Source organism: Pagrus pagrus (assembly GCF_965226575.1).
Source record: "Pagrus pagrus genome assembly, chromosome: 10".
NCBI lineage: Eukaryota > Metazoa > Chordata > Actinopteri > Spariformes > Sparidae > Pagrus > Pagrus pagrus.
The window spans coordinates 33,969,257-33,985,706 of record NC_140194.1 but is presented as its reverse complement, the minus strand read 5'-3'; positions in this window follow the sequence as shown (position 1 = coordinate 33,985,706).

Here is a 16,450-nt window from a genome sequence, read left to right as displayed (position 1 = left end):
ACGTTTAATAGGGTGATTTAATCCCTTTACGTTCCAATTAGTAAAGTTAGTTGACATCCTTTTCCCATTAGAAGAGGTCAGTGAATCAGCCATAATTGTCTAAGTAGATGTCCTTAAGTGGGTATAACATTGCATCTATCAAGTACATAATCAGGCAGACTCTGTAACTGTAATAAGCAATAAGCAAAAAAAACAAAACACAAAAAACAAAACACAAAAACAAGCAGACAAACCAAAACACAACATTCAACAGGAGAAAGAAATTCATCCCCCCAACCCCGCACTCCCCCAAACGAAGTGCATAGACCCCTAGGCAAAAGCTCCAACAACGCTAACTGAGTCTTCGGTCAAACCTTAACCAACCCAAAGCTCAGTAGACAACAAAGTTACAAAGATAAATTAAAGCTGCAAGCAGCGATGAACGGGCCCTCGCAGTCCACGCGTGTCGGGGCATGCTGCTGTCACGGCGTGCTGCTGTCGCTACATGCTGCTGTCGGGGCATGCTGCTGTCTACAGCAGGGCTTGTTCATGCAACAAGTTCCGCTTGTTATTTAATAAGTTGCGTATTCTTTGGAATATCAAAATTCTTTTATTAACTTTTTGTCAGGGGGGTCCACAGATGCTGTGTGCAAGGTTTGGTGCAAATCTGTGAAATTGCCTGGGATGAGTTCGAAAAAGTAGGTTTGCGACATTTCGCGAGCTAGCGAAAAAAAAAAACGGTAGGCGGATATGGGCGTGGCCTATATCAGGAGATTCAGCACAATTCACAGAAGGCGTGGATAAGCGTGGTTATAAGCCAAAACGCACTTTCCTTGATTACAGCGCCACCTAGTGATGGAAATTCGACAACAGATTATAAAAATTTTCAGCAGATGTGACATATATTCCAAGTTTGGTGAATTTTGGAGTATGTTCAGGCAGTGAAAAATGCGATCATTTGGGACAAAAAATGCTCACTACAAAAACAATAGGGGCCTTGCAGGTTCCCTGCTCGGGCCCTAATAATAATAATAACAAGCAATGCCAAATACCATGAGTTATATATATATATATAAAAAGCATTACAACATATCCTGTAGCATGTTACTAGAAACTGCCAGGACATTAGGCACAAACTATGGCTCCATCTAATAAATGCTACGCAAAGAGGATTAATGCAAATGAACCCATCAATAACGTTACTCAACAGTCCTGAAGTAGTAGGCAACGATCATTTTCCAGTCTATTTAAATGTCAAGTCCAGGTGAATTTTCAACAAGATTAGCTGGCATCTTAGCCTTACTAGTTTTAAAGTAAGTAAGTAAGATTGTTGTTATTACCTCGGCTTAAGTAGCGATTAGCATTACCTGGTCCAACGTCGTTGAACATATGAACTGGTTATAATCACAGTGGTTGTAGGAGCCATGAATTAATTAGTAGATGTCTTTTTTCTATTAGTAATAAGGTGAAGGGATATTGTTATCTTTTGGCGTTTGCTTTGGTTATGATATTTTATTATGTGGTTATATTGAGTAGGGGAATAGCGGGTCACATGATATAGGTGGGGATATTAGTTAATATAGTCACCTGTTCATTTCTCATTGTCAGTGTGAGAGAGAGGGTGAGCTGGGTCGCCGTATTTTTTGTTGACCGCTATTTTTCTTTTGTGCACTTTATCATGAGTTGATCATTGTTTTTCGTTAATAAAAGGTTAAACTTATTTTCGGATATCAGTGATTTCTTTTAGGAAGCGCGTCATACAATCAGGCCCAACCTCAGTCTCTCAGCGGCTCCTTGGTTCTTTGTAGTCGCTATAGTGGTGGCAGTATATTCTGCTTCACGTAATCCATGGCCAGCTCCAGGTCCTCGAAAAATATTTCCTCTCCCCAAAACGTGATCCGGAGATTAGCAGGAAAGCACAGCCCGAATTTGACGTCCGGGACGTCTTTCAGAAGCCGTTTCACATCAGCAAAGGCAGCTTGCTTCTTGGCCACCTCCGGAGCGAAATCACGAAAGATGAACACAAGCTTCCCCTGGTAGTAGAGCTGCTTCTTCTGACTAGAAAGGCGGAGGATGTGATCCTTGATGTCTCCGTGATGCACTCGCATTATGAACGGTCTGGGCCTCTCTCCATCCCTGGGTTTAGGTGCCAATGAGCAATGTCCGCAGTCTAGATGTGGAGCGTCTTGGAGGTCTAAAATCTCCTTTAACGCAGTCGCGCAGAACTGCCGCGGGTTGACTCCTTCCCTGCCTTCCTCCATTCCAACTAAGCGGATGTTCTGGCGGCGGCTACGGCCCTCCAAGTCCAAGCATTTCTTCTTCAAGTTACACACCTCTGACTGCAGACGTTCAACTGTAGTTTCCAGGGACATGACCGAAGAGCTCCATTCATTTGCCGCCTGCTCTAAGTCATCATTACGTTTCGTGTTTTTCGAGCTGGCAGACTGTAGTGAACTAACTGTAGTGTGTAGTTCTTGACAAATGGAGGCCACTTCTTGACGGAGAGTGGCTGTCTGAGTATCCATCTTCGTGCCCAGCGTTTCAGTCGCCACACTGTAAACCCCAACAGTACTACTAACTTATAAGGACTGAGGGCACAATAATTAAAATCTGTTTAATAGTTGATAGAACATATAACTATTCAGTGATGTGAACGAGTAATCTAGTTTTAATTTTCTGTGGCACAGCACCTATGTGTAAAGTATTCCCCATCAATGATCACTTTTGAGTGAACGCTACGTACACGGACGTCATGACGTCACGACGTTGTGAATCTGCTGCCCTGACCGACGTAAATTTTTTTATCCAAGATGGCTGCCGTGTGCGAGAGTCCGCATCTCATCTTCGTTCATGGATTAACTTGTAAGTAAACCAAACAAACTTGTCAAAAACTGCTGTGCTTGTTATAACGTTACATGGATATCACAAATAATAAAGTGTTTGATCGTTAGACTGCGCTGTTTTTACATTTAGGGTACCTAGGAATGACCGCGGTGATTCGCGCTCATTTTTGAATTGCAGCGCCTGTGCGACCCTAAACGCTGACGTAATTATGTTAGCCGGTAACTCTCTTCAGTTAGCAGCCGTAGAGTTTCTTTGTGTGGCGCTGATATTTATGTTAAGCGCCCTTATCTGGTAAATACGTATATTTTCTTCTTACATGCACCCGAATAGACTAAAGTAGGCCTAATAGCTAACTTAGATGAACGTTAAGTTGCAGCTAGTTTAGCCATTAGCCGACTCACTTTGAGGCTAATGGCTAACTTGTGGCGGTAACTTTTATGCACTTCAGTGCTAGTTACGTCCGTGGTAATGCATGGACATGAAGTTGGTTAGCTTATGCAATCTGCAAACGTACATTGAACCTCCATTTTTTTCTTTCCTCATAGGCTGAAGTGGATGCAGAGAAGCCAGCATGCACACGAATCAAGGTAACTGAAATTTAGCTTGTGCTGCTCCCCCTCCATAAATGGGCTAACGTCTCTCTGTCTGTCTGTGTGTGCATTTGTAGATCTATGTCATTGACTGTATATGACCTACAGTCACTCGAATCATCTGAGAGCAACTTTATTGGTAAGTAATATTAACTTGAGATTCTGGGTTTATAAATTGTAAAGCTGTTGTTGAGTAGCCTACATAATTTAACTGGTTTCTTACTGCTTATTATATCTGTTTCCACAGGATCAGGTTGAGAACATTGACCAGCACTGACCTTTTTCTTTGGTGAGCCAAATTATTTAAAATAACTTGTAGGAGAATTATGTTAGTTTGAAAGTAAGCATGTCAAATGATGGAGTGGAAGTGCAAGTTGTGTGCTGTGTCCTCAGATACCCGAGCACAGTTATTTAAGCACTACCATTTGAAACATAGCCATTATTCAGGGGTCAGTCCTTTGCGATGTCTCTACACCTCCTGCATTTGTACATTTCCGCCATTTAATGCACTGAAAATTCATCTATCACGGTTTCACAAAGACACGTGTAGAGCTGGTGCAAGTGAAGGAGCACAAGCAGGACACACAGTTTTTACATGCCCCTTGTGTGACTTCAAACAGCCCTTCTCAGAGGCAACACTGTTCAGTCATCTAAGGGGACACTTAAAGAACCATGAGAATGCAACATGCCCATTTAAGAACTGTAGCTATCGCACAAATGTCTATTCATCATTTAATGCACACAAAAGTAGGATGCATGCAGGTAGTTCAGACTTCTGTGATGACATTGTGTCAAGAGAAGGTGATAGTGCCCCACTTAGCACTGCTGACCTTGATGGCGAGGATCCTACTCAGTGTCAGGATGCAGAAACATTTGATTTTCCTGAGGTTGACAGGTGTGACACCAGCCAGTTAAGAGCCCAGTTACACCATAATTTGTCCTCCTTGTTCCTGAAAATGCAAACCATTCTTCATGTTTCCGACATGGCAGCTCAGGAAATAGTTGATCATCTGGTTCAGATATTTTCTTTGTCACAACCTCTTATCAAAGATGCTATAAAAGAGATACTACAGAGGCATAATGTCTCTCCTACTGAGGCTATCCTGAGTGATTTAGTGAATACTGTTATGGACACAAATGTTTTTGTGAGTGCCACAGCTGAAGGTGAGGAGTTGTCTTCGACTAAACGAAGAAAAACATTTATTGAGAGAAATTACCCTGTTGTAATGCCAGTGCAGTATGAGTTAGAGCCCGGACGAACAGTAGTTTATGTCCCTATACTCCAGATGATCCAAGAAATGTGCAAACATACGGACATCCTTGACAAAATTAAGGAAACCAAAATCTCACAAAAAGGCCATTACATGACCCATCAAGATGGCTCATATTTCAAAGAGAATGATTTGTTGTCATCTTCTGAGCTGACACTCCCACTGATTTTGTATATTGATGACCTCGAAATAGCAAATCCACTTGGCACTTCACGGAAAATCCACAAACTGTGTTCAGTGTATTGGGTGGTTGCTGATCTACCAAGTAAATACAGATCAGGATTGCATGTGAGTCAGCTAGCAGCACTATGTAAGGTATCTGATATTCAGAGCTGTGGATATGTAAGAGCCCTTACTCCTTTGTTACAAGACCTTTGCACTCTTGAACAAGATGGTGTATTCATTGAGTGCCTTGGTCAGTCAGTTCGAGGCTCTGTTTTATGTGTTGCATCTGATAATCTGGCAGCCCATGCATTTAGCAGGCTTTATGCAGTCTTTCAGAGCAGGATATATTTGTAGATTCTGCAAAGCTACCCGAGATCAAATTCAGTCCCATGAAGTTGGAGATAGTGAACTTAGTCTGAGGACAAAAGACAGTCATGACCAAGATGTGCAGGATGTCAAGCAAGGGGATAGTGCAAGTCAGTTTGGTGTCAAAGGGGACTGCATCTTGAGAGAGTGTTTGCAGTATTTTCATACAACCACTGGATTCCCACCTGATGTCCTTCATGATCTTTTTGAGGGCATTGTACCTGTGGAGTTGGCTCTGTGTATTGAGCAGATGATACACCTCAAATATTTCACCCTTGAGTATTTGAATAGGAAAATTGTGTCATTCCCATACCAACACACAGACAAGGTTGACAAACCAAAGCCTATCTCAAAGAACTTTGCTGGAAAGAGGACCATTGGTGGTAATGGCCACGAAAATAGCACATTGTTGAGACTACTCCCATTGATGATTGGTAATACAGTTCCTGAGGGAGATGGTGCTTGGACTGTATTGATGGATTTGAAAGAGATTGTTGAGCTTGTACTGTCCCCAACATTTGATGATGAATCTATCCAGTATTTGCAGACTAAGATACAGGATCACAGACAAACACCGCTTTTTTAAGCGTGTAGTACATGACACACAAAACTTTAAAAATGTGTTAAAAACACTAGCTACTAGACATCAGCATATGGTGGCAAACTATCTCACTGCACCTTCATTCTTTAAACCACATCAGCAGACATCAAATGTTTCCTCTGTCTTTGTGTCTGTGCTTCCAGAGGTTGCAAAAGAACACATTAAACAAAAAACAGACAGTAACATGATTTACAGCACATCAAATATCATTATTGATGGCACTAGTTGGGTTGTCGGGATGTTTGTGTCTGTCGGGCAGGAGGGGGGACTGCCTCAGTTCAGCAAAATTGAACAGATCCTCCTTGTTAACAACGATGTCACATTTCTTTGCAAAGAACACAAATCTTGCTATGTTGAACACCTGAGGTCATATGAGCTTTCTCCTGGGAATATGACTGTCCACAGCATATCTGAGCTCAATGACATCTCACCCCTCTCTGCATACTTTGTTGAAGGAAAACTGCTGTTGACACCAAAACGATTTGTGCTGCTACACTAAGAGTAAGCTTGTGTAGTTTTAAAATCTATAATCCCATATCCATCCATTCTAATGACTCAATACAAGGACTGACAATACTGTGTGCAAAGTGATAATTAGCTGTTATTTTTTTGTATGCCCGAATCCAACTAAATCTACCCATTTTTCCATTTCATTTCAGGCTTCCTTTCGTGGACCTGTCCATCAGATTATGGCACAACCCCAGAAATTTGTGCTGCGTGTTTACATTTTCACAGACGTTGCCGTGAAGGTAACTCTGAGTGAGCGTCCAGAGTCGGTGGAAGAGCTAATCAACATACTGCGAGAGAAACTCAAGCCAAGAATGGACTGTGAATTTACCTTGCAGTATGAGGATCCTGACTTTGGTGGACAACTCACCTGTCTAGTTGATATTCAAGAGTTACCAGAAAAGGGGACATTGAGAGTTGTCAGATCAGAATCTGATAACAGCTCATGTGCCAGTTCTGATACGGATATCCTCCCTCATGTACCTGTAAGTGGGCGTCACAAGACTTGGCCCGATGTTTTTCCTGTGCCTACTTTTTCATATGATGTGGAGCATGTGCTTGAGGAGGGAAACAGCGTATTTGAGAGATCTGGAAAGACACTGAAATTAAGCAGGGCCCAAAAGCACAATGTTTTGGAGAACATGGCTACAGTGATGCACAACTTCAAACCTTACCCAAGTGACAGGGATGTGGGAATGGCAGCGGAAGCTCTTGTTACAGCTCATCCGTGTCTTAAAGAGCCTGGAAGTGTGAGTGGATGGTATGGGTGGAAGATGTGCCTGAAGTTCAAGATGGGTAATTATCGTACCAAACTGGCCAGATCTGGATGTGTGGAGGTGTCTGTCAATGCAGGCAGAAGGAGCATAAATAACCCTGACAAACAGCATCCCCACTCCAACATAAAAAGAGCCAGACGAGCTGAAGTAAATTACCTTCCAAACTTTCCCAGAGGAGAAAACCAGGCCAGCCTGGAAGAAATTAGGCTGGAAATTATGCATGAAGTTAAGAAGAGTGAGAAAGACCTCCAGTTGATAGAAAGGCATATGCAGATGACTTTTGCCCTTCGTCGCCAAGAGATCGTTCAGGGGGATCCAATGGTGAAGGAGTTCCTACAGAAATGGCCGGCTCTTCGGATGGAATCACAGGTAAAACAGGCTCAGTCTTTCTCATTTCTACCAATCTTTACACATCTTTCTCAGTCTGCCCTCTCAAATCATGTTTAATCACAATTCATTTGTCCTATTGTGTTATTTTATTTTATTTTGTAGGTTTGTGCAGAGTTCCACCGCATCACAAACGTCAATCTACGGAACCAGTTTTATGCTGAGCTTGACCGGCACACACCACGACTGTTGGCCATATACAGACGGAAGGCAGAACACACCGGCAAGATAGCAAAGGCGCTGCGTGACATCCTACATATTTATGACCTCCAGGTGAGTTAAAGTTGAACTTGGTCCAAATCAAGTAATACGGACAACAGTGACAGCAACAAAGTTCATAATGTTCAATTTGTTTGTCCTTTCAGCAAGAACAAGATGTCAACATGAGACGCATTGCAGCCCTACGTGCCCTCCCGGTATACCTGCGTGAGGAGGACCCACAGTTCTTCAAGACATGGAATGTAAGTATGCACTGCTTTCGCAAAACTGTTAGTATCAATGAGGTGATATTGCTTGCTTTGTATGGATAGCATTATTTTCAACACTAAAAGCTGCCTAACTATACATAGCAACCACCTTCCAAACCCTGTGTGGAGGCGTGAGTGTGGATGCATATGGATACATACAGTATGTGGTATAGAAGCCCTGTAATCCTTAACTTTAACTTCCCACAAAGCCCTGACCTCACCTTGCCCAGAGGGCTAATAATTTGGTTGACCTTTTGACCTTACCACTCATGAAATACACCACACACACACACACACACACATGCTGACCTTGTAACAATTACTTTAACCCTCCTGTTGTCCTCCCGGGTCAAATTGTTCCTGTCTGTTTTGACTGTTCCTTTGGTCCTCCCTTCCTCCGTCCTCCTTCCTTCCTCTCTACTTTCCTCCCTCCTTCCTTCCTTCTTTCCTTCCTTCTTAACTCCCTCCCTGCTCCTCCGTCCTTCCCCTTTTCTTTCCTCCCTTCCTTCCTTCTGTCCCTCTATCCCTCCTTCCTTCCTTCTTTCCTTCACTCCTCCCTTCCTTCCTTCTGTCCCTCCATCCCTCCTTCCTTCCTTTTTTCCTTCTCTCCTCCCCTATTCTTTCCTTCCTTCTTTCCTCCCTCCCTGCTCCTCCCTTCATTCCTTCCTTCCTCATTTTTTCTTCCTTCCTTCTTCCCCTCCTTCCCTTTTTCTTTCCTCCCTTCCTTCCTTCTGTCCCTACATCCCTCCTTTCTTCTTTCCTTCCTTCTGTCCCTCCATCCCTCCTTACTTCTTTCCTTCCTTCCTCCCTTCTTCCCCCTGTCCTTCCTTCATCTTCCTTCCTTGACCCGATGACAACTGGAGGGTTAAAAAGACCTATATGAGACACATTGACATACTTACATGTATACCTACCTGTTGGATGGTGACCAGTAGAATCGTCAGTTGAAATACCTACCTAATATTTAGCTGTTGAGTCATGACCTGTGAAATAGTAATATAATGCAATTGTCTAGTTCCTTAAAGTTAACCTTGTATAACCTGCATATTCCAGGAGGACGACTCGCCTGAGCCAGACATCACTGACACGCCTGTTGCCCTTGTCACGGTGGTCTCCGAGAGCACTACAAGTCCAGTTGACTTCAGTCCTGCATCCATTGCTATTGTGGTGGAAGATGAGCTTGTGATGAGCAACATCCCCAGGTTGGCTGAAGCATTTGCATTGTTGTTTGGGTTTATGTATGTATTACATTTGGACTACCCCAGGAAACTCATTCACACTTTTACCTTCATACAGAAAGTGCTGATGGGTCTCGATGATGGTAAACTACTCAAACCCTGCCCACTCAATCTAAAAAATGACCTGTTACTGAAAGAGTAGACCACATTACACTTTGTGTCTATGCACATGCACATGTCTGTATGCACATACAGAAGCGTGTTTGTGGTGCCAAGTGTCTTAATGTGACAGTATGTTGAATATGCTGTTGCCCAAAGTATCTGAATGGAAGTTACACCTGGTAGGCTGTCTAACCACAAAAGCTACCTGTTCATGTTTGCAAAAAAGTTTACAGTTTTAATTGTTAGCAATTGTATATTTCTGTCATTTATTCACTGAAAGATCCTTTATAATGTATAGAGCTGGTGCAAGTGAAGGAGCACAAGCTGGACACACACTTTTTACATGTCCCTTATCCACCAAGTCTACCTCATTCGTTCATGGTTGCACTTTAAAAAAGTTTTAATAGTATATGTAGATTGTAATACTGTGAGATGTGCCTTTGTTCACCAAGTCTACCTCACTTGTTCATGGTTACACTTTAGAAGTTAACAAATGTAGATCGGAATACTGTGAGATATGCCCTTCACAATAATGTATTTATTTTTATTTTTTTTTATTTTATGAAAGAGCTCTTGGTCCTTTGTTGCAAGACTTATGCACAAGTTGTATTGATTCATTTTTTTTATGTTTAAAATTTCTTTGCAGTTTGATGAGCTGTAAGATCCTTTTAATTTCTGTTTTACAAACTCTTGCCAGATGTTTTACTTTAAGCACTTTAACATGCTCAGTCATGTCATGACATGTAGATGGACACGTTCACACACACACACACACACACACACACACACACACACACACACACACGCCACACAGTCACACACACACACACACACAGCCACACACTCATATACAGACGCACACACCATGCACTTGTATACAGCCACACACACACTCATATACATACACACACGCACTTATATACAACCACACACACAGACACAGCCACACACTCATATACAGACGCACACACCATGCACTTGTATACAGCCACACACACACTCATATACATACACACACGCACTTATATACAACCACACACACAGACACAGCCACACACTCATATACAGACGCACACACCATGCACTTGTATACAGCCACACACACACTCATATACATACACACACGCACTTATGTACAACCACACACACAGACACACATGCGCTTGTATACAGCCAGCCACACACACACACACACACACACACACACACACACACACACACACACACACACAGACACACACACACACACACACAAACTCATATACAGACACTTGTATATACAGCCACAGACACACTCATATACAGGCACACACTCACACACACTCATATACAGACACTTCACTTGTGTACAGGAGGTGACTGAGCTGTTTAATGTCCAGTTACATTTGCAGCAGGGTTTTAAAGTAATATTGCTGTACTTGTTCATACTTGTTTGGATTAAACAATGTTAATGCAAAATAAAAACAAACTGAAATTGTACCTGAAGTTGTGTGTGTGTTTAATTAAAAATTAAGTGTTCGGAATTTAAATCAATAACATTTTCATGAGCTTATGAGTTATGCACAAGTATGTTTTTTGAGTTTGACTTTTTTATTTAATTAAGTACTACTGAGTCTTAAGTAATAAAGTTGGGGGAACTTGAAAACTACATATGTTAAAACAATATTTTTAAGTACAGTGTACTCAAATTAAATCTTTTTTTAAAGTAAAATTTTAAGTTTGTATACATACAAGTTTTAATAACTGCTTGAAAAACTTTTAAGTACAGTGCACTTAAATAAAATGGAAGTAAAATTTCAAATGTTTAAGTTTAAATAATTGATCTGTTTTAAGTAAATACTTACTTAAAATATTTGGTTAGTTAACTTAAATATTTTGAAGTAATCAGTTTTTACAAAAGTTTTGAGTACTCTGAACTTATTTGGTTTTACAGTGCATCATAATCTTCTCCACGGAGCCAGGGGAAAGTTTGTCAATGGTGCTAAGTGCCTCTTTGCTAGCGGTGGCCTTGACGTTAGCGATAGCTTGGCTGCTCTGTTTGGATTTATTATCACGATTGGCCATCATTAAAGAGCAGAATGTTTGCAAAAGCTCTCACCTAAACTGCTGCACCGAAATTAACACAATATTAGTACTTGGCTTGCGAAAATAACTGTAAATATAGCCGCAAGCGGCAATCCGCGGGTTCTAACCTTTTTCGTCCCAAACCAGCCACCCTGAAGCCACCCTGAAGAGGCTTTATTTGTAGAGTACTATCAGGAGGACATGTACAAGAAAGGGGGAGAGCCTTTTGAAGCTTACACTCTTATGTTATAGCGCCCCCATTAGGCCGATTGTGATCAAATGTTTTAAGCAGCATTTCGACATCATTTACACTAGACCTACCAAGTTTCATGTCTGTAGGTCCTTCTGGCTCACCATAAAAGCAAACAATGGCGGTTAATGAGGAATAGGCCACGCCCACTTTCACCTATCAACATGGCGGTCAAGATATTAGTTAATAGTCACCCCTAGAGCATGCATACCAAATTTGGTGAAATTCCGTCCAATGGTCTTTGAGATACGCATGTGTGGCATTTATTACAACCCCCTATGGGTTGAGCTCAAAATGCTTTGGTAGGCAGATTCCCAGTCCCGTTGTGGACCTGCCCACCAAGTTTTGTGATGATAGGTCAAAGGGTGTAGGAGTTATGGCCAATCATGTCTAAGCTCCGCCCATTGCGGATATTAATTGGTCCGTGGCGGCCATGTTTTTTGACCAATCTGGCTCATTTATAATAGAAACTTGTCTTTTCATCCCCCGAGGCCGTATACCAAATTTGGTGTTGATAGGGTCAATTTTGCAAAGGTTTTATTCACTTTACTGTTTTTCACATTATGCAAATTTGCAAAAAGTCTGTAATATCGGTTGTCATGGTGCAAGAGGCTTTTTTGTAGAGGACTATCAGGAAGATGTGTAGGAAAAATTTCAAGTCAATAGCACTTACGGCTTGGCAGGGAGAGCCTTTCGAAGTTTACACTTTGTTATAGCGCCCCCGTTAGGCCGATTGGGATCAAATGTTTTGAGCAGCATTTGGACATCATTTATACTCAACTTAACAAGTTTCGTGTCTCTAGGTCCTCCAAACTCGCCATAAATGATTAAAAAGCAAACAATGGTGGTTAATGAGGAACAGGCCACGCCTACTTTCACCTATCAACATAGCGGTCAAGATATTAGTTAATAGTCACCCCTAGAGCATGCATACCTAATTTGGTGAAATTCCGTCCAGTGGTCTTAGAGATACACATGTGTGGCATTTATAGCGCCCCCTATAGGTTGAGCTCAAAATGTTTTGGTAGGCAGATTCCCAGTCCCGTTGTGGACCTGCCCACCAAGTTTTGTGATGATAGGTCAAAGGGTGTAAGAGTTATGGCCAATCATTTCTAAGCTCCGCCCATTGCGAACATTCATTGGTCCGTGGCGGCCATGTTTTTTGACCAATCTGGCTCATTTATAATAGAAACTTGTCTTGTCATCCCCCGAGGCCGTATACCAAATTTGGTGTTGATAGGGTCAATTTTGCAAAAGTTTTATTCACTTTACTGTTTTTCACATTATGCAAATTAGCAAAAAATCTGTAATATTGGCTTTCATGGTGCAAAAGGCTTTTTCTGTAGAGGACTATCAGCAGGGCGTGTAGAAAAAATTTCAAGTCAATAGCCCTCATGGCCTGATGGGGAGAGCCTTTTGAAGTTTACACTTTGTTATAGCGCCCCCATTAGGCTGATTGGGATCAAATGTTTTGAGCAGCATTTGGACATCATTTATACTCAACGTACCAAGTTTCGTGTCTCTAGGTCCTCCAAACTCGCCATAAATGATTAAAATGCTAACAATGACGATAAATGACGAACAGGCCACGCCCACTTACACCTATCAACATGGCGGTCAAGACATTAGTTAATAGTCACCCCTAGAGCATGCATACCTAATTTGGTTAAATTCCGTCCAATGGTCTTTTAGGTACGCATGTGTGGCATTTATAGCGCCCCCTATAGGTTGAGCTCAAAATGCTTTGGTAGGCAGATTCCCAGTCCCGTTGTGGACCTGCCCACCAAGTTTTGTGATGATAGGTCAAAGGGTGTAAGAGTTATGGCCAATCATTTCTAAGCTCCACCCATTGCGAACATTCATTGGTCCGTGGCGGCCATGTTTTTTGACCAATCTGGCTCATTTATAATAGAAACTTGTCTTGTCATCCCCCGAGGCTGTATACCAAATTTGGTGTTGATAGGGTCAATTTTGCAAAAGTTTTATTCACTTTACTGTTTTTCACATTATGCAAATTAGCAAAAAATCTAGTTAGGCGGACCTTTATGGTTCTAGAGGCTTTTTTGTAGAGCACATTGAGCTGGACATGTGTGTCAAATTTCAAGTCAATCGGACTTACGGTATGAGGGGCGTGGCCTTCTGAAAAACGCATTTTCAAGCCTTTATTACAGCGCCACCATCTGGCCGACTGGGCTCATATTTTAATAAAAGTTGATGCACATCATTTCCAATCATTGGGCCAAGTTTCAAGTTTCTGGGCCATTCCAGCTCACGGGAATTTGAGCTCAAGCGGCAGAAAACAAATAATAAATATAGCCGCAAGCGGCAATCCGCGGGTTCTAACCTCTTTCGTCCCAGACCAGCCACCCTGGCCCTCATCCACCGCAGTTTAGTCAGGACCACTTTGTCAAAATAATCTTTATTTACTTGCACAAGTTTCATTTGGCAGTATGGTACTGTTCTGGGACCCCCTGCTCTTCCACGCGCTTGCGTGGAAAGCCTGAGGCAGGAAGAGCACACCTTTCTGCCCTTCACGAGCCATCATGAACGGCATAAGCAGGGAGCGCAGCAGCAAAGAAAAACCCAGACAGAGCAGAGCAACCAACAAGATACAATGTAAGAACCATAACAGATGACGGGAGGCGCTGGGGTGGAGGTGGGTTGCAAAAAGCCAGCAGAGGAAGCAGCAAGTGAGGTCGGGCTAGAGCAGTTTAAATAGCGCGCTCTGAATGCAATTTCCCAATAGGAAGCTCGCACGGGGAGTCAGCTGAGCCATCAGCTGATCTGCTCCGTATTGACAGCTACACTGTTGATGCGGATTTAAGCTTGACGTCGTGGCCTGCCAGAACTAACGCTACGCTTGATTTGATGACATGCCGTGTTCTGTGCAACACACACATGATAAGCTCCAGATTTCTTCAAATTGGGTTTTCAGCTACATGCTAATGCCATTTGTGTTATATTTTCACATAGAGACTCTGTTTCAACATTAAAATATGAATTCAAATTTTACCTATTGATGTGTATTTCAATGATTCAATAGCTATTGTAATTTTTAAGTAATCACAGTTCCACGATCATGATAATTTTGGGAGAAATCTCAAGATAATGGATGTGAAAACACATGTATACTATTATCATTGTGATATATAAACACACACACACACACACACACACACACATCCTGTGTACAGTTTAGCAAGGGAGAGAGAGTGAGTGTGTGTAGTGTTGTTTTGCTGGGAGAAAAATAGTTGATAGTTTGACCTGTATGTGTGCACTTCTTTGGAAATGGTCCAAAGGTTTTGTACTTAATAAATTCAGCACTATAAGCATGCTATTTCCAATGCTACTGTTGTTGGTCACGTATTTAAATCATAATTTCTGATATTTAAATCATAGCAGGCATTTGCATTCATATGTCAGTCAGACTATACTGTTGTGTAGTAACACAGAATTGTCACAAGGGGGCGATTGGCAAATGTGAGCAACCCGTTCATGGCCACGTTTCATAGTAAAAGCCTCTGGCAGGAAATAAATGGACAGGGTTTTATTATCTGAATTCACATGCTTGATTCAGGGAATTAAACAAAAGTTCCACAACATGTCTTAGCAGAATGTAGTCTATTCGTGAATCTTTTGTTTGTTTGCTTGCTTGTTTTATTTTCTGACTTTTTTGCCATATGTATTTTCTTTTATGCATTTTCCCACAATGTCATTATTGTTTGTGGACGAAAGCATGATGTAATGAATATCACAGAATGAATCGGCTGTTTGATCCCCGTTTGTTTAAAGACACTTAAATAGGACTTGATGTGAAATGAGTGGAATTCACTGTGTAGCACAATTTTTTGGATCACATGATGATTTCGTGTAATTGCAATATTAAGGCAAACAGCTGATGGTTGCATTAAAGTGTAGCTAAAGTATGCTTGGTTGGTTATGAGCTAACACATTTAAACTGTAGTCTTCAGTTCAGGAAAAAAGATGTGTGCGGATGAATAAATAGATTTTATGAAAGTTAACAAGTGAAATATTTATTTTTCAGACAATCAAACAATCAAACAATGACGATAAACAGTCATTTCGAACAGATGGTTAAATGCAGGAGAAGAAAAACTATAGTAAACATTGAATGATAATTTTTGAAGGCGATTTAAGGTAGAAACACGCAGAACTGGTAATGAACTGAAATGGCATTAAAACCATGGTTAGCTGTTTTGGAATTAGGTCAGAATCTTATGTACAGTCACACACTAATTGCCGTGAATCTTATGTATGCAGCCTCATCATATACAATGTACATATGGGCTAACCTTTGGAGTTCATTAAATAAATGACTCTTTTGATAGCATGAACATGTGTGTGGTTTCTAACTTTTTCATTTGATTGATTAATGTTAAATACTAATATTGTGAGACATCAATAGCCTACTACTATTATTTTGCTATATAAACACACACACACACACACACACACACTGCCCGGCTTGACACGATCGCTCGCGCACAAAAGTTTGATATTTTTTAGACACTGAAAATACAATAACGCACACACAAGGTGGAGATTAGTTGGCTCATCTGACAGCTGTCATTTGGGAGGTGAAGACAGAGTTTTCCCTTTATTGTCCTAACTTAGAAGGAATCAGTACGAACTGTAGCCTATCCACCTTATGCCTAGCCCCCATGATGCCTTGCCTTGCGCCTTCCGGTCGCGTTTGTTTACATGGTAACAGTAGACGCTAATCTGGTTTTTATGAGGGTTAGAGAAGTAAAACATGTGGAGAACATCAGCTGTCAGAGCTTAAACGAGACCACATTACAATCCCGTTGCCTACTCATATAGA